The sequence below is a fragment of the Symphalangus syndactylus genome, chromosome 9, assembly GCF_028878055.3.
Source record: "Symphalangus syndactylus isolate Jambi chromosome 9, NHGRI_mSymSyn1-v2.1_pri, whole genome shotgun sequence".
NCBI lineage: Eukaryota > Metazoa > Chordata > Mammalia > Primates > Hylobatidae > Symphalangus > Symphalangus syndactylus.
The window spans coordinates 103,855,762-103,879,087 of record NC_072431.2 but is presented as its reverse complement, the minus strand read 5'-3'; the positions used below and the strand labels follow the sequence as shown (position 1 = coordinate 103,879,087).

General features: G+C 44.2%; 1 long non-coding RNA gene across 1 annotated transcript in view; it reads right to left on the bottom strand.

Moving 5' to 3' along the window:
• LOC134731382 (uncharacterized) overlaps positions 1-23,024 on the bottom strand; it is a 35,103-nt gene extending 12,079 nt beyond the window's left edge. Inside the window, exons 1-3 of the long non-coding RNA XR_010113605.1 lie at positions 22,717-23,024; positions 20,865-20,976; positions 19,874-20,157 (exon numbers count right to left, since the gene is read on the bottom strand). This is a non-coding gene — a long non-coding RNA (uncharacterized lncRNA). The remainder of the gene's footprint in view (positions 1-19,873; positions 20,158-20,864; positions 20,977-22,716) is intronic.
• Between the last annotated feature and the right edge of the window lie 302 nt (positions 23,025-23,326).

Sequence of the window (23,326 nt, the reverse complement as noted above, 5' to 3'; positions counted from 1 at the left end):
CACAGCCACACCAGCTCAAATCCCAATATCTCCTGAGGATTTAAGACCTTGCAGACCTTGAGAGGTCCCCTAGAAGGAAGTGGTCACTAATCGTTATTGAACACTTTCATTATCAGTTGGGAAGAATTATGTTGGGATAAATTATGAAGAAGGCCAGGAAAGGGTCCCTGAGAGAAAGAGAGATAGAAAAGATCAAGACAGAAGGAGGTGGTATAAACTTAGTCTGCTTGACGCTGTTTAAGAAACTTAACTTTTATTTTAAGTTCAGGGATTTAATGTTCAGGTTTGTTATGTAACTAAACTTGTGTCATGGGGGTTTGTTGTACAGATTATTTCGTCACCTAGGTAGTTAGCCTGGTACCTGTTATTTTTTTCTGATCCTCTCCCTCCTCCCACCCTCCACCCTCTGATAGGCCCCAGTGTGTGTTGTTCCCCTCTTTGTGTCCATGTGTTCCCATCTTTTAGTGCCCACTTACAAATGAGAAGAAGCAGTATTTGGTTTTCTGTTCCTGCATTAATTTGCTAAGGATAACGGCCTCCAGCTCCACCCATGTTCCTGCAAAGGACACGATATCATCCTTTTTATGGCTGCATAGTAATCTATGGTGTATATGTACCACATTTTCTTCATCTAGTCAACCACTGATGGGCATTTAGGTTGATTCCATATCTTTGCTACTGTACTTCGCAATTTTCTATGCTCTGAAATTAAGCAATATCATGAATGATCATTAAAACATAAGAAAGCATAAGAGAAATTTTTTAAAAATTCAGTTTAGCCAGAAGTGAAAATGGGGTTTGCATTTTTGTCCTTTAGATTAGTTCAGTCTTTGTCATTTAAAATCTAAAGATCGTGTATCAGGTATATCTTTGTGATAAGACCAAAATTTTGCTTTTTATCCTTACCTTGAAAATATTATGAGTGTAAAAGTAATACATATGATGAGACTCCATTCATGTAAAATTTAAAACTAGGCAAAACTCCCCTAGGGTGTTAGAAATCAGGATAGTGGTTGCAGTTGGAGAAGATGGTGGAGGAGTGCTTGGGAGAGCACCAAGGGTTGCCGGGGGGCTGGTCACATTGCTGCTTTTGATTTAGGCAGTGGTTACAGAAGTATACTCACTTTGTGAACATTCATCGTTTCATACAAGCATGAATTGTACACTTCTCTAGATGTACGTGGTAAACAGGAGCCAAACCCCAGTGTTCAGAATGCCTTTTATAGGTCTTTTCCTTTTTTCTTATGGAGGGCAGAGGGCAGAGAAGCATATAATTTAACCAATTCGCCAGATTTCTGTTTCTGAGAGCCTTCTAGGTACAAAGCATTGTATCGGGGCTCTGGAGATAAAATGAAGATAAAGCAGACATGAGCCTTGTTGTAAGATTTATCTGTCACTTACAGTCTAGTGATGGATAAACTCACATCAAATATAGCTCCACTCCAGAGGACAGTGTCCTGGGGTCCTTATAGGGGTCAGGCAGCTGGCCTCCTTGAAAGACTATCTGAACACATTTCATATATTCAAGAATCACATATATCTTTACATTTGAATTTATATTTAGTGAATGACTTGTAATTTCACTACCTTACTCATAGAAGGAAGAGCTTCTTAGAGTATACTTTTCTCCCATTTTGTGGAAAACTCTATAAGAAATTTATATACAATTAATAAAAGATACATGATGGTTATTATTGCAGATATAAAAACGACGTATATTTTATCTCATTTTTGAAGGTTTAACTTTTAAAAATCTTCTAAACAGGAGAAATGCCTAGGGAAGTAACTATAAGTCAACTTTTGAACATATAGATGAAAATTTTAAATGAAAAATCTGTCAACAAATGAATGGCTGAGCAAAATGTGGGACAGCTATACAATGGAATATTATTCAACCACAAAAAATGGAGCACTGACACATGCTACGACATGGATGGACATTAGAAACATTATGCTAAATAAAATTAGCCAGCTACAAAAGGCCACATATTGTATGAGTCATTTATATGAAATGTGCAGAATAGGCAAATACATAGAGATATAAAGTAGATTAGCAGTTGTCGGGGCTGGGGAAGGGAGGTGTGCGAGGTAACTGCTAATGAGTACGAGGTTTCCTTTTTGGGTGATGGAATATGTTCTGGAATTAGATGATGGTGAGGTTGCACAACCTTGTGAATAGACCAAAACCCACTGAACTGCACACTTTAAAATGGTAAATTTTATGATATGTGAATTATATTGCAATAAAACATATATAAGACAATTTTCAAACATATACATAGAATTTTTTAAATCAAAGAATTTTTAAGCTGAGAAATTCTCAATACAAGTCTATGATACATCTCATGAATGGAAACTATAAACACATACACATACACACATAAGATAAAAATGGAGAAATGGCTTTCCACTTTTGTGAAAATTTAAATAGGGAACTAAAGCAAACCTTCCACACAGAGCTGTAGAATGATCAGGCCACGACCGCTGGTGCCTGTTTCTCGACTTGCTCTAAACCACGTCTGAATCCATTCCGGACTAGATTACCTGCCTCAGTGAACATTTTATGAACTCCTGCTTTTTTTAACCTGATTGACAACAGACGCACTTTTGGTTTACCTCTCTGATAAGCAGCCCTTTCTCCGATCCCTGCTTATAGAAATTAGAAAACAGTTTGTGCAAATCAGCATTTGCAGGCAAAGAGAGCTTTCCATGAGAAACAAGAAAAAGATTCGAAGCAGCCAAGGCAAAAGGCTCTGCTTAGGAAACCCAGGTAGGCCCCAGTAATAAACACATTTATTGCGTGGACAGTAAAAAGTACTGGAGAGTTTAAAATAAATTCACAGTTATTTAAACTTAATTTATGACCAGGAAAATAAACCCTCTCTTCTACCATTAATGTTTTTTATCTGGGCCATCAAATGTCACATGCTACTGATTTTGGATGTAAGGTCACTGGAAACAACATATCAAAGGTGTCAGCACCACAAATCAAGTGAAATTCCCTTAAAAATAAAAATGTCAGGAGTAAAATAATAGGCAATAGTTATTTCATGCTATAAAAGACTTGTCATATATCAAAGGGTTCACCTTTTTCTACCTTTATGGTGTATCACTTTGAACACTGAATATACTTCTGCTTAACAGATAAAGTAAAGAAAACAAGCATCAGAATGCTGATGATAATAAGAATGATGACATATAATAAGACTATCTGGAGGCGCATAAACATTAGCAGGCAGACTGCTGAATATATCAAAAGCCAAACAGTGGTCCTGCATATATGAAGATCGGCCATCTAGCATGTCAATTATTTCAAGAGGGCATCTTAAAGGTCACCTAAAACGGTGTCTCTGAAATCAGAATACAAATTACACTGGGTTTTGGATAAGGAAAATAATGAATGTTTAAGACTTGCCGAGCTAATGTAGTTCCACACAGAAGTTCAAATTCAGAAGCAATCCTCTGGTCTTTTATCCAAGGATTGAATAAAACAGAAGCAAGTGCCAATCTTCGGGGAGAAGAGGAAAGATAAGGGAGACTTGGAGCGGCGGGTTCTTTATGATCCTGAAGTCATGCAACTGACAGGCAGTGGCATTTGCCGTAATGCCTTGTTGCTAAATGCATTAACTCCTGGCAGAGTAAATTCACCCAGGATTAAGCTTTATGCAAAAGCATCTGACTGAAAGGGTTATCAAAGCCTCAGGTTAAAAAAAAAAATGATGACTTTGTTTCATCCTTGTGACATATCTTACAATGATTTTCTAGGACATTAAAGGTAAAATCTTGCTTCCTGATTCAAGGGCTCATAATCCGGTGGACGAAATGGCTCCAGGGAAGGATAAAGGAGTATAGAGCCATTCATGTAGAAGTGTAAATTTCGCCCCAAGATGGTAGTGAGCAGTTAGAGAAAAGCCATAATACTTTAGTTTAAGCCTCCCAAAGTCCTTTTATCATTTGAGGTAGGGGTGGGCGGGCAGGGAGGCTGCTTCCCAATCGGCAGGTAGTAAGAGGCAGGCGGGAGATGGGCCAGCATCATCACTCTTTAAGTTTCCCCCAGGGCCCCAGCCCTGGTGCTCTTCCTTCAAGAAGGGAGAAGGATGGTTGATTGCATCATGAAGTATTCTTCTTGTCTGTGGTGGCTGTAGGATTTCAGTCATTAAATTATACACAAAAGACTTGAAAACATAACTCTCTTCATTTAATAGAGGAGGAAACTGAGGCCCAAACCCAGGAGAGAAGAAGGAAGCCTCTGCTGTGGCCCCTGACTGTAGCCAGGCCACTTGAGTGAAGGTCACACACACCCCAATGTGTGTGAAGCAGCAGTTCTAACTGGAAGGCAGGTTCCTGGAAATCATTTCTTTCCAACCTGCCCTTGACTTGGCATGTGTGTGACTCCTAGGAAGTCCCTGAATTCTCTGTACTTCAGTTTCCCCATGAAGCTGGTTGATCTCTGTGCCCATAAACTTTTCAGAATATCTCTGTAAGACTTGGGTATCTTAGAAGAAGACTCCATAAGAATAGCCTTATATAAGCCAGTGGTTAAGAAATCAGACTAAGTTTAAGTCTGGCTCTGCCATATATTCACCACAAGATGCTATGACTTTCTAAATCCTGGTTTCTGGGTTTCCGTCTCTACACAGCAGGGATAGTAGTAATAATTCTTACCAGGCTTGGTGTTGTGGGGATGCAACGGAAAGCTCTCAGCACAGTGCCAGGCATAGGATGGGGGGGCACAAAGTGTGCATTTATCAAACAGAGACCCCAAAGTCCCTCAAAGCAGAACCTGGAGACCTCAGGGGCCCTGCCCACCATGGTCCTGCCACCAAGAGCCTCAGCCTTCACCTGCAGACACCAGACCTGCATTCACCATGAGTGTGGGGCTGAGTGACATGATCTTGGGAGTGCAGACCACATTACAGTGTAGGGCTTTTCTACCCTAGTCTGTTGTTCGTTAGCAATCCGCCCAAATGATGAATGGCTCCTCTGGTCAAGACGGGGCTCCATTCAGGCTCATATTGTGAGAGACAAGAGCCTCAATTTCAGCCAGCACCCTATTTATTTGTGGATTTGGCTTATTGGAGACAAATGATGCTGAGGCAGTTCTACGGTCATCAAATGAATTATTTATACATCTGATTAAATTGTTTTATTGGAGGACTCAACCCTGGTTAACTCTTGCATTTCCAGCTTGGTGTGCAGAAATTCCACTGAGCACTTTCTACATTTTACTTTGGGGTCTCACCTTGAAAATTCATGGCCATTAGGACTACATGTCAAGATGTCCATACTCAAGGCTTCATACAGGAAAAAAATCAAAACCAAACTTAGTTTTGAGAAAAAACCATCAGTTTCTGCAAAATGCTTATTGGAGAACCTGTGTTTTGGGACCAGTTAGACCTTTCAAAGTCTAGAGTGAGAGATATTTAAAATCAAATGTGATAATACAAAAGGTTTATCCATTTTCCCTAAGTTTAAGGGGAGCTTGCTCTTCCTTTAGGCACGCACTTCCACTCAAAAGTAATTGCTAAGCCTGCCTTATCCTATTATTTGTAAATTCAATATAATTAGAGACTTACTCAGTTCATTACTAGCTTGAATTTTTGCCCAGCTTTTTCTCACCCTGTTGCCTTTTCAAAACACTTTATTAAAAACTTGTTTTAGTGTCACATCCTTTAAAGGAAAATAACTCCCAAGTACATTTGACAGAAGTGCTCAAAATACAAGACAGTGCCAGAAACTAATAATCTCAAATCACAGAACTTACATGGTAAGGTCCCACACACTGTTGCAAACAGCATGGGTGGGTTCCACCTGCAAACTGAAATTCACATGTTCTAATAGAGAGTTTTACTGGAGAAACTGTCACCAGGTCCTGCGGTTGAAAAAACTGCGTTCTTATTCTATTGACTATGATGCAAGTTAGCCCCTAAATATCCTTTTCCCTGTGAAGGACTCCAGACGCTTTGCCATTGTCAGCCTTCTGAGCTGACATTCATTAGTCCTATCCTATGAAGTGTGAAGTGTGGATGGGCAATGGTTTCCAGGCCAGCCCCTTGAGATGAGGAGTTTTGACCTTGTGGCTGCCTTAGTCATGGGCAGAGGGAATTCCAAGGGAGAACACCTGGTGAGAGGCCTAAGGATGAATCCAAGTTGAAACCTGACACCCAGAAGTGGGTCACCAGACTTCATTGCTTGTGTGTTAAATGGCCAGGAAGACTAAGAGCTTGAGCAAATAAGCCTGTGGGTACACGTGACACACAGCATCAGTGGTTTTCCAAGGCTAGCTCCTCAGAGAGCACAGAAGCAAAGTAGGCAGGCCCTCATGGAACCAAGAGCAAGGAGCAGGAATCTGGCCTTTTGAAGGAGAGATATTCATGATATTGATGGAAAAGAGAGAGCCTCTCCAGGTAGCCTTGTTACCTGTGAGCTGAGTACCTTCCAGGAGGAAAAGCACAGCTGATATCACAGTCCTGACAGGGCCATTCCAGGGGACTCATTTCTTAAATCTGCTGTCATTTTAAAAGGAACACTCTGGAAGGGAGTGCTTCAAATAGCTTATTTTTAAAACTACCCATATGGATCAAAGCATAAACATTTGCCTCCTGAAATCTAGAAAGTGTTTTTCTGATTGACGTTACACAAGCCTGGTCCACAGCATGTGGATTTGGGGATGTCAGTACATCAGCTTCCCAGCTCCTCGGCATTTTAGCACTGAGGTATGAGAATGGTGATGCTCTAGTCACCAGGGAGAGAAATTGAGGCTGAGATGTGTGGCTGGCCACTGTCCTAATTTCAAATGGAATTTAGAAATTTGAGCCACACAGACTAGTTTTCCCTTCTAAGACCCAGGGCTTTTACTTGGCTAGAAAGGGAGGGGTTGCTCAAGAAGAAATAAGCATTTCCTCATTCTTCTTATGAACTCCAACAGTGGAAGGTACCAGACCCAGTACCCAGTGAAATATTCTGACCAGAACAATGCATTTTATTTTCTATAATAAATGTAAATTCTAACATCATACTCAATTTCAGAGATCTCTAACCTCATGAGTATGCAAATAACCAAAAGTAGAGTCTAGTTGATAATTATTCTTTAGGAACAGAAGCGTTTGGTACAAATAAGAAGAGTTGAAAACCTGAGTGTATTTCCACTTCTGCAAACCTTTTGGCTTAATTTGCAAAATTAGTAGAAGACACAGCCAAACTGTTTAAAAACAACAACTCAGTTCAACTTATTTTTTTAAAAATTGATTTCATTTACATTAGCCCCCCAAAATTTTGAAATACTTAGGTATAACTCTAACCAAGTATGTGCAAGATCTACTTGCGAGGAACTAGAAAACTGATGAAAGATACCGAAGAAGGTCTAAATAAATGGAGAGGTATTTTATGTTCATGGGTAGGACGACTCAGCATTCTTAAGATTTAAGCTCTTCCCAGCTGAATCTTTAGATTAAACTCAATTCCAATAAAAATTTCAGCAAATTACTTGTGGATATTGACAAGATGATTCTAAACTTTAAATGGAGGAGCAAAAGCCTCAGAATAGCCAATACAGTATTAAAATTCATAATTCTGGCAATTATGAATAAAGCTGCTATAAACATCCATGTGCAGGTTTATTCATAATTGAATAAGCTAAACAAAGCTAAACATAGACAACTTGAATTGTTTGTTTTCTTATTGTTGAGCTTTAAGTATTCTTTGTATATATTTTGGATATAAGCCCTTTGTCAGATGTGTATTTTGTAAAGGTTTTCTCCCAGCCTGTGGCTTGTCTTTTCATTCTCTTTACAGTGTCTTTCAAAGGGCAGAACTTTAAATTTTTGATGAAGACCAGCTCATCAAGTTTTCCTTCATGTTTTTAGTATTGTATCTAAAAACTCATTGCCAAACCTAAGGTCACCTAGATTTTTTTCTCCTGTTATTTTCTAGGACTTTTACTTTCTAGTGTATTTACTAATACACAGAGGACTGACACTCCCTGATTTCAGGACTTACTAAAAAGCTACAATAATCAAGACAGTGTGGTATTGATGAAAGAAGAGACAAGTAAAGGAAAAGAACAGAATAGCAAGCCCAGAAATAAACCCACACATATATAGTCAATTGCTCCTTTTAACAAAGGACCAAGGGTAATACGATGGAGCCAAGACAGTCTTTACAACAAATTGTGCAGGAACAACTGGACATGGACATGCAGAAAAAATGAATCTAGGCACTAACCTTACACTCTTTGCAAAAAATTAACTCATAAACCTAAATGGATCACAGACCTAAATGTAAAATACAAAACTATAAAATTTCTAGAAGATAACATAGAAGAAAAAATCTAGGTGACCTTAGGTTTGGCAGTGAGTTTTAGATATGATACTAAAAGCATGATCCATGAAACAAAAACTTGATGAGCTGGACTTTATCAAAAATTTAAAAGTTCTGCTCTTTGAAAGACACTGTAAAGAGAATGAGGCCGGGCGCCGTGGCTCACGCTTGTAATCCCAGCACTTTGGGAGGCCGAGGCGGGCGGATCACGAGGTCAGGAGATCGAGACCACGGTGAAACCCCGTCTCTACTAAAAATGCAAAAAAAAAAAAATTAGCCGGGCGTGGTGGCGGGCGCCTGTAATCCCAGCTACTCGGAGAGGCTGAGGCAGGAGAATGGCGTGAACCCGGGAGGCGGAGCTTGCAGTGAGCCGAGATCGCGCCACCGCACTCCAGCCTGGGCGACAGAGTGAGACTCCGTCTCAAAAAAAAAAAAAAAAAAAAAAAAAGAGAATGAAAAGATAAGCTACAGACTGGGAGAAAATCTTTACAAAATACACATCTAATAAAAGGCTTATATCCAAAATATATACAAAGAATACTTAAAGCTCAACAATAAGAAAACAAACACTTCAATTAAAAAGTGGGAAAAAGTTCCGAACAGACACCTCACCAAAGAAGATATACAGATGTCAAGTAAGCATATGAAGAGATGCTAACTATCATATGACATTAGAAAACTGCAAATTAAAACAACAATGAGATACATTACACACCTACTGGAAACCAAACACTGGCAACACCAAATGCTGGCAAGGATGTGGAACAATGAGCATTCTTAGTCCTTGCCGAGGGGAACGAAAAATGGTACAGCCACTTAGGAGAGTTTGGCAGTTTTTTACAAAGCTAAATATAGTCTTAACTATATGATCCAGCAATGGCACCCCTTGGCATTTACTCATGTGAGTTGAAAACTTATGTCTACACAAAAACCTGCACATGGGGAACAGAAGCCCAAATCCTGTACGTTCTCACTTGTAAGTGGGAGCTGAATGATGAGAGAACACAGGGACACATGGAGTGGGGAACAACACACTGGGCCTGTTGGAGGGTGTGGGTGGGAGGAGGGAGAGCATCAGGGAGAAGAGCTAATGGATGCAGGCTTAATACCTAGGTGATGGGATGATCTGTGAAGCAAACAACCGTGGCACACGTTTACCTATGTAACAAACCTGCACATCCTGCTCATGTACCCCGAACTTAAAAGTTGGAAATTTTTTTAAAAAACTAAACATGGCTGTTTATAGAGCTTTATTCATAATTGCCAGAAATTAGAAGCAACCAAGATGTCCCTGAGTAGGTAAATGAATAAATAAACTGGTACATCTAGATAATGGAATATTATCAGCGATTAAAAGAAATGAGCTATCAAGCCATGAAAAGATATGGAGGAACCTTAAATGTATATGGCTAAATGGAAGAAGCCAGTTCAAAAAGGCTGCCAACTATATAATTTAATTATATGACATTCTGGAAAAGGCAAAACTATAGAGCCAACAAAGATCAGTGGTTGCCAGGGGTTGGAGTGAGCAGGTGAAGCACACGAGACAGATATTGAAGACAGCAAAACTATTCTGTGTAACACTGTGATGGTGGATATATGACATTATGCATTTGTCAGAGCTCAGTGAATGTGCAAAATCAAGAGTGAACCTTAACACAAACTATGGACTTTAGTTAACAATGAGGTATCAATATTTATCACTTATAACAAAATACCATACGAGTACAAGATATTAACAATAGGATAAACTGTGTGCAAGGGGAGATGGAGTATCAAGGTATTCTATGCTTTATTGTCAATTTTTCTGTAAACCTAAAACTGCTCTTAAAAATAGTTTTTTTTTTTAAGAAAATTGACTTGGTGAAGACTTGTTTGATCAGATGATTCCAATTATTCAAAGCAATTCATTTTGCCTTGTTCTATAGATATTGGTCAGTGGCAAGTTTCCCATGAGAAGTGATTTATTGGTCCTCCATTGGGTCTGAACAATGTACACACGATAGTTTTAAATAGTAGACAATCAATACTATGATGCCTAATATATGGATGAAAAAATTAAGTTTACAAAGAAAGATGAGACATAAAGCAGTGGCTAGAGTTCGGGCCTCCTGATCACTGGAACTACAATACTTAATTGATTCGATGGTTCTGACACGCATGAGGGGACAGTCATTTTAGAAATATGAACAGAGGTATGACTACATATTAAAAGAGGACTGTAGCTGCTGGTTCTGCCACTTGGGCAACTCATGCTGTCTCTGGAATCACTGGAAAGGCTGATGCACTTATCACGTGGGCCACTGCCTCACTCACACCCGGTCCCACAAACAACTGAGTCACAAGTGAAGGACCTTACCTTGAGGAAGGTGCATACCTGGTATGAAAAGCCTCTAGTCCTTTGGGGCTATCATTCTTTTATGAATCAAAAGACTATTGGATTTATTCGAATCATAGCAGTACTCAAAGTAAGAGTACAATTTATCTCTCTCTCTCTCTCTCTCTCTGTCTCTCTCTCTCGAGAGAGAGAGAGACAGAGAGAGAGATGTGAGTGTGGGCACAGTCAAAGAGAGACAGGGAGGAAGGATGCACATTTTCTAAACCAGAGCTGCTGATTTTAAATCTTCTCTTTTATCAGTCAGGATGGGTCAGCTTGTGCTGCAACAATAAATAAAAATTTCAGGGGTGAAAAATAGTAAAGATTTGCTTCCCCCTCACCCTATATGGTATTCTCATGGGAGAGGAGGATTCCACTCCATTTTATTCCAGCACGATGGAGCCCCACCATTTGGAACATCGCCAGTCGCCAGAGCAGAGAAACAGAAGGTGTGAATCATGCACCTGCTCTCAAAGACTTCCACAGGGAGGTGGCCCTTGTCATCCATGCCACATGGATCCATGCCACATACTCACATGCCATTGGCCAAAGCAAGCCTCATGGCATGTCTGACTTGAGGGGATGGGGAAGCAAAATCCTACCATGTGCCTGGGAGAAGGGGAAGGGAGGGACCTGTGAGTGGCAATCATGACTACTCTTTAGATACCTTTATCAAAGCTCTCTTTTGATGTTACACAAAATGGATTTTGTTGGTGGAGGAAGTAGAGGAAGAAGGGCAAATACAATGAAATTGAATTGATACTCTATTTCCTTGGGCACAGCTGAAACAGGGGCTAGGCTGAAGCTTGCCTTGGTTTAGAAAATTGTATCTTATAGATAATGCAAATTAGTTTTCAAAATGTAATTTAGTGAAAGTTTCAAATAAGACTTGTGAGATCTTTAGAAAAAATGATCAGTGCCCATTGGCCAAACTGAACCTTGTGCTAACAGGGCACAGTTGAACCCCTCGTGAATTAGTTCATTCCACAGTATTTCATGGCCAAAATTACACCCTTAATTCTAGGTGGCCTTCTGAGAGAGTAATGGGCTGATCAGCAAAAGAGGGTCCTTTAAGAGATACAGGTGAAAAAAACATCAGGAAACAAAACTCAGCACACATGACTTACATGAGGAAAAGCAGGAGCTTTCGCTTTACAAGCAATCAGTCAGGATTGATCATCGTCATCATCATCACTGATGTGCAAACATCCATGCTGGCCTTTTAAGATGAGGCTTGCTTAGTCATTAAAACAGGACTCCAACCTGTCCAGACTTTAAATCTCACCAAAGTAAAATAAGTACAAATAAACTCATTTATTTAATAAATATTTATTAAGCAGCTACTATGTGTCTGTCACTGTCCTAGGGAACAAATGTAAATTCCTGCCCTGAAAGAATGAATAAAACATTTTCATCTTAGGTTAACTTAAAAGCTATGATTGCAGTTATCAATTTTTAATCTTATAACCCAAACTTTTCCATTTGTATATTAGATAAAATAACTGTTTTGGGCCTTGGGAAATCTGGGTCAGAGCTCTGCATCCAGGCATCAGCGCTGTGCACAGCAGTCCCTGTCAGGCAGAGCAGCTCTTTCCGCCCTGGAGGCACAGCAGGATCCGGAGGACAGGATGGATGGAACACAGAGGGAGGAGGAGAATCCACCTCCTTGGTCCTCTGCTGGCTTCCTGTATGACACCAGGACAGGCTCTGCGCTGAATTTCTCCATCAGCAAAATGAGAGCAGCATTTCTTGCTCCTGTTCCCACTCCTCCCAGGGTGTGTCATGGATTAATTACCCATGATCTAGAAAGTGCTCTAAGTGCCTCATAGAAAGGAGGGGTTTCAAATGTAATGTTCTGCTTTAAATGCCGCTAAAGAACCAGGGCATGGTTTCGGTGCCTGGCTTCTCAAGGAAGGATCTGTATATCCAGCAAGCCAGCTCAATTTCCCTCAATGCTCCTTTATTGAGGGACTTGCTCTCAGACAAATTTGGAGATGCAAAGATAAAAACAGTTCCTGTCCTCAAATATCTGGCATTCCGATGGGAGAAGTAGCCATGGGCTGACTGAACCAAGTGTGCTCAACAGGGTTTGCGCTGGACAGTGACTCAGTGGACAGTTGTGTGTGAGAGAAAGGAATACCTGAGACTGGGGCCAGATATGGCAGGCAAAGCACTGGGTTTGAAGTTCAAAACCCAGCTCTGTCACTGTGTCGAGTTTCTCACACAGCCTGGCAAGTTGTAGGTATTTATTAAATATTTGTTGAATGAATGACTGAATAGACTATTCTGCGTACTGGGTAACTGGGTCATTTCTCCCTTGTGCAAAATAGGATTGTAATGCCCATCTCTCATGGTTGTGGTGAGGACTCCATGGGAAAATGCATCTGGAAATACCCGGCTAATCGTTGATACCAGCACTCAGTAAAAGTCTGCTTGGGATCAAGGTCCTTCGAGGTGTCAGGAAGGCATGGAGATGGCGATAAGTAGGACTGCCGGGGCTAAGGTGTTTGGGTGGAGTGGGGATGTAATTGCCAGGGGAAGGAGTTGCGAGCAGCCACATGGAAGAGCCAGCTGGAGGGAGAGGGCCAACCAGGCACATCTGGGGTGTGCTAGGAACATGACAGCTGGAGGACATGGCCACACGGCCCCTTTTCCCTGAGAACAGAAGGTATTGGCACAGTTGCTCTTAAATGTGACCTTCCCCTGATGCCACCGCCTCTAATATCCAGACCACCATGACCTCATTCACTCGGGCACAGCCTCTTCTTTGAGTCTCCCTTACATCCCGTGGTCAGTGAGCTCTCAAGAACTGGGGGTTCTACTCTCAAAAGAACTCTCCTAGGTCCTCTGTTGCCCCCCGTTTCATCACCAGGAATGCTCGCTGTCCTCCTGGCATTTCCTGGTCTCCTTATTGTCAAGTGCAGCCTGGTATGATGTTCATCTTTGCTGGAGGCTGCCCTGGTCAAGAACTCCTGGGCTCACTCCTCTTCCCTTACCTGACCCCTCTTCTCCTCCTCATCGCGGCCTCCTGGGTGTTGTTCTGTGTGAATCCCACAGCCACACCTCGGCAAACTGTGGGATTATTTTGTATGTTCCCATAACATCTAACACAGGCTTAGGCACACTGTATGCTTCAATCAATATGCATGTTTTCAGTGAAGGAATCAGTCCCCATCCACCCTGCCCACATCCGAGCAATGTTACTGCTTTTCCCGATAAGAACACAGGCCTTGGAAAGCACGTTATATATTGCAAAGTGATGTTACTTCTACAATCTCTTTTGCTCCCAAAACCAACTCCACAGAGAGTTACAGAACTTCAGAAAAGTGATGTGATTTGTCCAAAGCCAACAGATAAGAGGGTGGGATTGAAATCCCAGTTTTAGCCTCACAGGCACCGTTTCTCCCACCACACTGGCTGCCTGCTGAGAAATTACAAACCTTGAGTCACAGCAGCCCCCAGCTCTACCCCCAACCACCCCTGTTGGCCTCCGCTTTGACATAATAATCAGGGTCCCCATCAATTACCATCTTCCCCAAATTCTGAGGGAACGCCTGTCTCCCCATCAGAAGCCGTCAGTGGGACATCTCTCTTCCTCTTGGAAGAGAGCTTGGCCACCCCGAAGGGCCCCCCTGTGGCTCCTGCTCCTTCTACACAATCAGTCCAGTCCCTTTCCCCCCACTCTACTCTCTTCATCCTAAACTGTTGCCCTGAACTGTTCCCAGCTCCATGCATTTACTCCTTGCCTTAAAGGAAAAAAAACCCCAATGCTTCTCCCAAATCGAGTTTGCCATTAGACACCCTTAATAAGCAGCTCATTAAAGAAGAAAGGGAGGGACATTCTGCTCTTTGGTGTACAAGACTGGAAAGGGCGTGGAGTTGGGAATTGAGAAACCCGGTGATGTCATTTGGATATTTGTCCCCACCCAAATCTCAGGTTGAGTAAACCCCAGTGTGGATGTGGGGCCTGGTGGGAGGTGTTTGGGTCATGGGGGCGGATCCCTCACGGCTTGGTGCTGTCTTCATGATAGTGAGTGAGTTCTCGTGAGATATGGTTGTTTAAGACTTACCCCCTACCCCACTCCTGCTCTGCCGTGTGAACTGCCTGCTCCCACTTCGCCTTCCGCCATGACTAAAAGGTCCCTGAGGCCTCCCCAGAAGCAGATGCCGCCATGCTTCCTGTACAGCCTGAAGAACCATGAGCCAATTAAACCTTTTTTCTTAGAAATTACCCAGTCTCTGGTATTTCTTTATAGCAATGCAAAAATGGCCTAACACACCTGGGTTTCGTGCCTGCTCTACAAGGAGAGGAGAGGCTTGTCCAGTGACTCCCCATCTCCCCTGGGGCTTCAGCTTCCTCATTGTAAAACCCATGGTCAGGACGATGTGCTTCCCAGGACAGCTTTCTCTGCCACCCACCAGGATGCTTTGGAGCAGAGGGTGGAGCCCAAGCGCACAGTCCTGGGTTTGAATTTGGTGCTGCTGCTCAGCAGCTGTGTGATCTGGGCGCACTCCCTACCCTGCTCTGCCTGACTCCTCAGCTGTAAACTGGAGACCACACTGGTCCTCACCCAGGGCCAGTGGGGGAGTGGTGTTTAAATGGGGGAATGCAGGTGCCTAACCCAGTGCCTGGTATCTCAGGAAAGCACCCTAAATACTTGCCATCGTTACTCCAGTGGAAGCCAGGTTTGCATTGGACATCTTAGCTTATTCTTGGCTGACTCTCTTTCTCTGACATATAAAAATGTAGGGTTCTTGCAGGGACCCATTTTCATCCTCTACGTGTTGTGCGGTGTGGGGAAGGCTGATAGCACAACAGCCAGCGTGAATCATCCTCCTGCCCATGGATGCCAGTTGGCAATGCTACCCCAGCCGCATGATGGAGAAATGGGAGCCAAAGCTGGGATGAGGTAGAGAGGAGGGAAGGAGCCCCGGTGCCTGCAGAAAGAGCAGAGGGTTGGAAGACTACTGTCGGCTAGCTCAGGCCACGCCAACTGACACATACGGAGCATCCACTGCTGTGCGCACCAGCTCGTGTGCAGCATCATGAGTGTGTGCGTGTGTGTGTGCATGTGTGTGCGTGTGTTTGTGTGTGTGTATGTATGCAAGGGAGAAGGATATACTTATTGAAAACTAAAAATATTGTTTCTACCCCAAGGAGCTCACAATCCAATTGAGAAGCTCAGAGAAGTAGTTAAAATTAATTCAATTCAGAACATGGCACATGAAAAGGTAGGAACAAATGAAGTCCAAATGAGGACATCCAAGCTGCAGGGGGTAAGCAAGGTTTCCCCAAGGAGGAGGCGGCTCAGATGGAGCCTTGCAAGAGAGGAAGGATCGCACCATTCATTCACTCACTTGTTCCATAAAAATGTATTGAGCACCTATTGCGTCTTAGGCCTGTGCCTCCTGGTGAGGCAATGGCAAAGAAAAACAGACACAGCTTTTGGGGAATGGAGTGGAGAAGAACATTTGGGACAAAAGAAGCAGGAAAGGCAAAGGTACAGAAGCAAGAAATGAAGGCAGAGCTGGCAGCAACAGCAGAGAAGGGGGCAGCCGGCAAGGCCGTTAGAGCTATGGCTGGGAGGATTCAAACGCCAGGCCGAGGGCTCGAACTCCACCAGGAGTGCGCAACGCAAGGCCTATGTGGAGAAACAGAGAAACATGGGAAGAAGGAGGGGTTATGTGGCCAGAGCAGGGACAGCAAGGCTGATGGCAGCAGCTACAGGGAGCGCGAGGGGGAGCACAGTAGAACAGCACCCCAGGTCCCCCACTGTGCATGCAGGCAGCAGAGGGTGGGCCTGGAGGGTCACAACAGGGGACGAGGTGGACCCGAGAAAGCAAGGATCCAAGGTCAGGACACAGGTGCCCTTAGACTCCCAGGGCCTGCCTCTCCCAGAGGTTGCCATGGGCTTCAGTCTCCTCAGAGGAACCACCAGGCGGTTGTTTGAGAAGTAGGAATAAACAGCATGGGTCCAAGCACATGGCAGGTCCAGTACCAGGTCCTGCAGGTACAGATGTACTTGACCCTCATCCTTGGTGACTGGACAGAGTGGCTGTGGGGTTGAAGACGTCTTTCCAGAGAGGAAAGGGGAAGTTGCACAATGGGCACAGCATTTCATTCGTGCCACATGAAAGGCGTGCTGGAGACGGGCTGCACAGCAGCAAAGCGTCCTTGACACTGCCGAGCTGCGCATTAGAAATGGTCATCGTGGTGATTCTATGTCTATCTGAGTCATAATTTAAAATAAAATACAAATATTAAATAAGAGCAGATTTAAGAGTAGAGAGGAAAATGTCTCCACAGTTCCAGGTCCCTGTGACCAGGAGCACGGTGGGAGTCATTCAGAGAAACAGGAAAATCTAGAAGATTCCATTTGGGGATAGATGGAAAGCCAGGTTCCTTTGGACACATTAGGATTGAAGTGCCAGCTGGACTCTGTTGAAGATGTCCTCCCTGCCAAGAGCAATGTGAAACAGGAAGCTGGGAGGTGACGCAAGGACGAGGATGAGCTGGAAGGTTACTTGGCCTCCCAGGCCTCACCAGAGCCACCAGCTGATGTGGCACAGCCTCATCTCCAGCTCCACCAACAGCATGCCTCAGCCTCCACCCACGCTGCTCGGGTCTCCTGACCCCACCACTGACATTCTTTCCTCTCCTCCCACCTCTTCTCTTCCCATAGCTTCTCCCTCCTGGTGACTTCACTGCACCACGACCCTTCTCCCTCTCAACTGGCCTCTCTCTCAAAATGTGCATCACATCTCACGGCCTCTCTCTTCATATCCTTCAACACCAGCTCAGCACTTGAGTCTCGGAGGCAACTTTGCCAGCAAATGAGAGTGTACAAATTAAAATGTCATGTGATTCTATCTTTTTATAGCTCATTGCCCAAAATTTAAAAGTATGGCAATGGCTAATGCTAAAGAGAGTGTAAGAAAATAGAAATCCTTATATTTGAGAGTGGAAATTTAAACCTGCTATAACCATTTTGGATATTAACTTGGTAACATGTATTTAAAATTTTTTAAATGCATACTCCTTGACTTAGCAATCCTGCTTTTCAGTAACTGTCTTCAAGTTTGTAAATCTACATATCTAAGAATGTTCACTGTGACGTGCTGAATATTGCATCAGTGGGGAGATTATGGAGTATGTCAGCAGACATTCGCTCAAAGCCTTGGAGCAGTCCCTGGCAGAGCTGCAGTTCTGGGCCTAGAGAGATTCTACACTGCAGACCAATATATAGAAGATAAGTGTGAGTTTGTGGGGGGGTATGTGTGTAAACATGTGTGTATATTTAGATGCCTCTTTAATAAAAGAATAAAATCAGGAAAATAACATAGTAACTTCTAAGGCTATGTCAAGCGGACAAGATTTCTTAGGCCTGGGAAGGGGAAGGGGTAAGAATTTCATGTCCATGTATGTTTTTAAAAACTGGTATAACTGGGGGAGTGATTTTTCTTTTAAGTGTTTACGAGTATTTTTCATATAAAGTAAACTTAAAATCAAAATGAGGAAATATTCCTGATAGAGAGAATCTCTTTGGTGCAGTTCATTCTTCTAGACCAGGCAATGACATAGGCTCCTGAGAAGCCTACTGATTGGCTGTCATGTCCATTGGTGGGTCACGTGATACCCCCATCCAATCAGGGTGGGACAGGAGCATATGGAACTAAACAAGGCCGGAAATGGGCTGTGGTAAGGGCAGCTTCTCTTGGAAGGGTTTTTAGGAATGTAGACATCATCATGGAAATGCCTAGTTCTTTCCACCTCAGCCAAGGACATAAATATGGGAAATGTCTACTTATCAGGGACACATAGGCAAGAGAGGATTTGAGGGAGGTCAAAAGAGAACTAAAATAACATGATGCTAAGAGGGAAAGGAGGCAGTAGAGGGAAGAAATTAAATATGAAGAGAGATGAGCAAGTTATCTATTGAATAAGCATTTACACAATGACTATTATTGCAGGTGTTGCTCTAGTGCTGGGGCTACAGCAGTCAACAAGGCAGGTGGGACTCTGACTTTACAGAGCTCATGTTCTGTGAGGTGGGAGGCATGGACAAGGGTGAGCAGAGGGAGGGACAGGCATTAGTAAGAGTTGGTTTAGTTGCAAATGACAAAAGACCCAACATAACAGTAGCTTAAACAAGTTAGAATCTCATCTCTTTCTACCATAAAAGAAGTCCAGAAAGACATGAGCCAGGGCTTTCAGGATCCTTATTATCTGTGCCCTGCTCTCCTGCGCATGAGGCTTTCACCTCAGAGTCCAACATGGCTGCTTCAGTTCCAGCAATCACATTCACGTTCCAGCTGACAGGGAGGAGGAAAGGGGATAGAATAAGCGCACCTCCTCCTTCCAAGCATGCTTCCACTTATATCCAATAAGCCAGAGCTGAGTCATGCGGCCACACCTCAGGCCAGGGAGGCTTGGACATGCTGTCTTGTTCTGGGTGAACACATGCCTGGCTAAAATCCAGGGCTCTGCGACCAGGGAAGGAGAGGATGGCTAGTAGGAGACACCGGGCTGTCTCACCACAGGAAGAAGTCAGAAAATAAGCAAAAGAAAGTGGCATAGAGTAATAAGTGGTTGATGAATAAACTCCATTGTGAAAGAAAGTAACATAAGATGCGGTTCCTCCAGATGGAGCCGGTGGTTGGGAACAGCCTCTCCACTGAGGTGAGATTTTAGCTGAGACCTGAACAACAAGAAGGAGCCAGCCACAGAAAGATCTGGAGGAAGAACGTTCCAGGCAGAAAAGAAGTAGTGTGGAAGCCCCAAGGCAGGAGCAAACTGGACTTAGGATTGAAAGGCCATCACCGCTGTGCATGGGAAAGAGCAGCCACAAAGCCATGTCCTGGGGGGTCTAGGAAGGCAGGAGCATGGGTGGGGCTTATTAGTGCACCTCCTTAGAGACATGCGTGTGTGTGTGTGTGCGTGTGCGTATGTGTGTGTGTGCGTGTGTGTAGGAAGCGACAGACAGAGGCCTCAGTCTCACTCAGGTGTGTTCATGTGTCCCAAACATTCCAGATATAGGGTACCAAATAGAGGAACAGAGTAGAGGGTCAGGGACAGCACTGTCATCCACCTGTCATGACTATCATTGTAGTAAAGATTTCTGTGACTCGAACCTTTGTTCCCTCTCCCCACCAACGCCCTCTGGAGCCCCGTGGTACCTTTGCTGGGGGCTCTGGCCGTTGGGTGGTGGCGGCACTGCAGCATCTCCAGGCAATCCTTGTGGGTTCTGATTACAGCCTTGCTGTGGCCTCCTGGCCTTGTCCTCATGCTGTTTTAGGCTGGAAACTGGGACTTAGACGGTTGTTCTAGTCCCAAGGCAGCTTGGCCAGAGATGGAGGCCATTAAGAAGTGCACAATCATTTCACTCAGGTTCAGGTGGTGTCCAACTCCAAGAAAGCTAAATTGTTTTGCAGCTTCTATGTAATTTAATTCCCACAGCATCCTAGGAATTGAACAAATAGGTATTATTCCCACCGTACAGGTGGCAAAAAGAATTGAAACACAGGGAAAGTAATTGACTGACCTAGGGTTAAGAAGCAAGTTGACAGCATCACAGGCCTCGCTTCCACTGTAAGTGCTTCCCCTGCTCTGCCATGCAGCCTCCCAAGTGAGCCGCTCGGGTTGCTAAAGAAACAGCCAGGGGATCCCTGCTGTCCCCTGCTGGGGTGACTGATGGTCCCAGTCTGCCAGGAGGTCTCCCAGGCAGGAGAGTACTGGCAAACCAGGACAGTCGGTCACCCTCTCTGGAACAGTCTGGGAACATAACATGCACTTACCTGAGGACCAGCTACTGAGCTGGGCCAAGGGGAAGTGGTTTCAAAGCCAGGTGAGGCTTTTCGCTTTATAACCTGCTGTGAAACCCAGACAGCTCAAGGGGAAAGAAAAGAAGGAGGCATGCACAATGCCTGGCGAGATCCTTGTCCAGAAAGGTGAGTTCAGAGAGCCTGCTGTCTGACCACGCTTCCCCTTCCCTGGGCGCAGATCCTCAAAAGTGTAAGTGAACACTGCTGAGTTCACTTACAAATAAAGGGCCGAGCTCATGCCTTGGGTCAAGGAGGGCCTCTCGTAAAGTCCTTGTGATTAGAGTGAATGAAAGGCATAAAGGGAGATTACAGGAAGCTGCTGATCCCCGGAGATGAGAGAACACACCTGGCAGGCTTTGTTGACAAGTAGACACACTTGTGAATATTCCATTCCTCCTCATTTTCAATTCTCCTCTGAAATCGTGAGCAACACTGTGGGCTACATCTTTCACTGTGATCTGATGGAGAAACAGAGGCAGAGATGAGCCACCAAAGAAGACAAGACTGCCCCCCTATCTTAGTCGGCTCTGAGTCAGTGTCTTCAGAAAAGCCCCCCAGGTGGGCACGATTATTCCCACAAGGGCTGTGAGCACACTTGTTCTCTGGTCATTTTCTCTTCTCCACGTGGGCATCCCTGAAGCTGGCCGTCCAGATTAGGAGCCAAGGTCATGGTCTGCCTGTGTGACATGCTCTGCTCTTTAGAACCTGAGGCGTGTCCATGGTGTGGAAAGGGTTAAGCATGCAGGCTCTGGGATTTCCGATTCCCATGGGAGAACAGCAGCATTCGAAGTACAATTCTGAGCAATTGTGTTGTTTTGTGGCCATGCTGCAGTGTAGTTCCCAACCTAATTGGCCCAGGTTAAAGGCAGAGAGCAGAGGGAAAGCTGAAGGGTCCACTTAACATCTTGGCTGGTGGGTGAAAAATAAATCCGGTTACTTCATTGGGTACATGAAATTTTAGCCAAAAGATTAAAGGATATGGGTATAAAGAAGAAACTAGTGAGTTTCTTTCAATGATCTTTCAGAAAGTTACTCCAGGCCATGTGCTCCACTTTCATTGCTAACAAAAGGGGACTGTGCTTATATCCCTTCCAGTGGCTGGTTTTTTTTTTTTCCATCTCCGCAGCGAACATTCTGCTCTCAGCTACACAGGTGCACGACACAGCACCATGATATCTCATAAAACCAGCTACAGCTAAGGCGCTCGCAGACACAATGGCTGAATTTATGAGACACACATCAGTGTCCCTGCAGGAGGCGGGCTCGCTCAGGGGGATTGGTTAAGGGGCTCCCTCCTTCTGTGTTACTAGGTCATATGAAGCACTGGCCGTGTGTCCTGACAACACTCCCTGCTAATAAACCTGGGTAGTGTGCAAAAAGCAATCCCAAGACCTTGAATCAACTTTCACCATAGACAGTAATCTCATCAAGGCGTGAATCTGCCAGTATAGCAAGACTGCCATAGCAAGGGCTCTGGTAAATCTAGCTTTTGTGGCAGGCACCTTTTTAGGTTAGGCAGGAAACAGAGCAGATCAAATGTTTGCTTTGCCTGAGACTAGGTTTAGAATTTTATCATAAAGGCCAGAGCCCAAAAGGCATAACTGCTTTGTGTGTCTAGCGCAAGAATGTCCTGCTAGGTTTTGGAGGCAGGGAGACCCAGGTTCAGGTCCCAGGTTTCCTACTTTCTAGCTATGTGGCCTAGGGCGAGTCCTCTCTGGAACACAAGGATGAAGTTTCCCCAACTGTGCTGCTGTGAGGACTGATGAGATGGCGTATGTACAATACTTAACCTGCCATAAACACTTAAGAGTCAGAGCCACCAATAGTATTAGGTGTGGAAAGGAGAACTTTGTGTAGCAACTGAGTTTTTTCCAAGCAGTGCTTACAGAAATCACAAGAAGCCCAGATTAGAGTAAACTGAAGTGAAAAGGTCATTTCCAGGCCCTCTGGGATTCCATCTCCTTTGGCATCCCCTCCCTTAATGAACTCACCCCCTCTCTTAATGAACTCACCCCTCCCTTAATGAACTCACCCCTCCCTTAATGAACTCACCCCCTCCCTTAATGAACTCACCCCCTCCCTTAATGAACTCACCCCTCCCTTAATGAACTCACCCCCTCCCTTAATGAACTCACCCCCTCCCTTAATGAACTCACCCCCTCCCTTAATGAACTCAACCCCACCCTTTATGAACTCACCCCACCCTCTTCAGTCCCTGCCCCCTGTGGCAGGGCGTTTTTAGCTGTGCATTGGCTGAGCAATTGATCTTCTAGAGCTGGCTGGGTCCACAGATCCTCAAAAGATGGGGGTCTGTTTCCTCACTCATTCTCCATTCAGTGCCATTTCTGGATGAAAAGTCCCACAGCAGCCTGGCGAGGAATGCTATCTGTGCCCATACCACAGAGGGCCATGCACAGAACCGATGTGTTCTCCCGAGAACAGCAGGCAGCTGGGTCCTAGAAAGCTTCCTGAGAAAGCCCTGTCCGTGTTCCTCACTTGGAAGGAGGAAAGCCTAAAAAGAGGATGTGTGTGATGAATGGTTTATTTCACCAAGGAGCCATTAGAAACAATAATCAGAAGGTAAAAGAGGATGAAAAGAAAGAAACATGGTGGCTCCCTCTCTCCCTCTGGCCCAGTCCCTTCTGCTTGTGTGATTTAACATGACTCACTTGGGGGCGTAGGTGCTGTGAAGTTCAGTGGCTGGGTGCCAGGTGGTGCCAATGGCATCTTCTTCTCAGAGCTCGGGCTGAATGGACACCTCCCTCAAAGACTTCCAGACCCAGGGTTACGGCCATCCCCAGAGACATG